Consider the following 2,754-nt stretch of genomic DNA (forward strand, 5'->3'; position numbering starts at 1 on the left):
TAGGCTGGACTGTAATTGGCAAACCATAGTTAACTAATCTGGCAGAACACAGGAAATAAGGGGGCTGAGGATCGTTGAAGACACTCTGGCCAGAGAGGGCAGGAAAGATAAGATGACAATGATAATAGTGGGGCACACAAAGGGCGTTGCTTTCTCTCCACTAAGGCCATTAGGTGGTTTTCAAAATAGTCCAGGCAGCTGAGTACAGAGCTGAAGGCGGGACAGCAAAGGTACAGACTGGCCAGCAGCTGCGACAGCAGGGGAGATGAATGAGGGAGACGTCTCAGCTCTCCAGACACTGTGAGGGAGGTAAAGAGCTTCCAAAACCTGGAATTTAGAAAACACTGGGAAACAGCTTCCACATGCCATTTGCAGGATAAGTAGTCCTTGTAGAATATTTTCTATTGATTCTCTATACTGGGGATCTTGTTTGTGGCCAGAGTATAGTCAGGCACTGCTAAACTATGGGGATTATGGGAATAAGTTCTGAGAAATGCATTGTTAGGCCATTTTACCCTTGTGCGGACATCACAAAATGCACTTACACAAACCTAGACGGGATAGTCGACTACTGCAATTGTATGGGCTATGCTTTTCCACAACTGGGAAGCTCAATACTAAGCTCAGCATCATTGTAAACACAGGACTAACACAGCATGCTACAGTGTTAGGACTGTTGTGTCACTAGGCAAGAGAAAAATTTCAGGTCCATTATAATCTTATGGGACCACATTTGTATATGTAGTCCATTATGTGCTGCATGACCGGGCACTAGAAAAGCATAGGTAGGCAGATAGATTTCCTTTTTCTCAGGTTTTCTGTGCAAAGCAATACGTCAGTAAAATTTTGTAAAACCAATTGCCTCGGAAAAGCATGGAAGGGCATACAGCTATTACAATTTGGTGTTCTTTTTGGTGCTCGTCTTGCCATTTTGTAAGCAGCTCTTGCATCTGGCCCTATGCAATCATTGCACACATTGACAAGTTGTGTTCTGCTACAAGGTAGTCCATAGGATGTAGTTAGAAGCCAGGCTCCATGTAGGAATGAGACTGCATGCTCCCGTGAAGAAACAGACCTCCCTGACTCAGAGAGCGAGAAGATGAAACCTCTGGCTGTCACCAGGTATGGCTTCCAATTCGAGGTCTCCCATTGTCAGCACTGACACGCTGGATTTTATTTTTTCCATTATAAGCTGCCCTCCTCCCCAACTCCCAGGTCCACTGGCTCTGCTACTACTGGTCCCTTACTCATCCTTTCCTCTACCCAACTATCTCCTCCTCTAGGAGGAGCCCTAAAACAGAGCAACTCACCACTTTTCCCCCCAAATATAACAAATACTTTTAAATCTAGAAATGAAAATCATAAGTAATAGAATCTATTTATCCCTATAATGTCAAATAGAATCAATGTGGCCACAATGGGGCCTGATACAGCATTCTTATGGGTATTATTAGCAACTTAAATGCCACAGGCAGTGCTGCTGTCAGCGATGTGATTTTCTAGAATGGGGAACAGCTCATGCTAAAGCTCCCAACAAAACAGTGCAAGCTTTCCTCAGTTCACATAGAAGTCTCATTTCTGGAAAATGTAATGTATGTGAAACTATGCAGAAAATAGTCTGGGTTTACATATACGGTAAAACAAAATTAGGTTCTAGGATCAGATAATTTTTAAAGAGTGAGCTTTTAAAAAACTACATGAATGTCTGGGTCATTCAAAAGGTGAATTCAAATTCAAGAAACATTCTTTCTTTTGCAGAATTATCTTGGAGTTGACCTCGTGCTCTCTGGGGAAAGCTTAACCAAAGACACATGTCCCTGAAGACAGGCACCGTAAGCTGCACCTGTGGCAGCCGTCCAGCTTCTGGTATGCAGTGGACCCTTGTACAACACAGATTTGAACTGTGAGGGTCCACTCACCTGTATGTAGATTTTTTTCAATAAATACTTTTAGTACTGCAAATGTATTTTCTCTTCCTTATGATTTTCTTAATAATAATAATATTTTCTTTTTAATATATTTATAATAATATTTTCTTCTTAATAATATTTTCTTTTTTCTAGCTTACTTTATTGTACAAATATAGTATATAATACAGATAACATACAAAATATATCTTAGCCCAGCCAGTGTGGCTCAGTGGTTGAGCATCGACCTATGAACCAGGTGGTCCCGGGTTCAATTCAGGTCAGGGCACATGTTTGGGTTGCGTGCTGGATCCCCAGTAAGGGGCATGCAGGAGGCAGCCAATCAGTGATTCTCTCTCATCATTGATGTTTCTATCTCTCTTTCTCTTTCCCTTCCTTTCTGAAATCAATAAAAACAAAAAAACCCAAAATATATCTTAATCGACTGTTTATATTATCAATAAGGTTTCCACGTTTTGGGGAGCAAAATTATCCATGATTTTTTTACTGAATGGGAAGTCAGCACCCTTAACCCCACTGCTATTCAAGGATCAACTGTACTGCTTAGGGTCCCCGGGATTGCCTAATAAATGACAGTGATAGATGGAGTTAAACGTCTCAGAGAATGTTAAACGTTAGCGTGATTAAAGTGTTGATTCTCACCACAATACCTCCCAAAGACAACCTGCACATTGCGCATGCTCCCTCTCATCACTCACTGGGGGAGCGGGAGGAGAGGGGGTGAAGGCTGGGGAAGTTGGGTAATCCCTGGGCTGCTGCCACCGATCCTTGACAGAGCAGGTGGCTGAGAAATTCTAATTGAAAGACTTACTAAAGTGATTAAATT

Source organism: Myotis nattereri (genome assembly GCF_964212035.1).
Source record: "Myotis nattereri genome assembly, chromosome: 2".
Taxonomy (NCBI): Eukaryota; Metazoa; Chordata; class Mammalia; order Chiroptera; family Vespertilionidae; genus Myotis; species Myotis nattereri.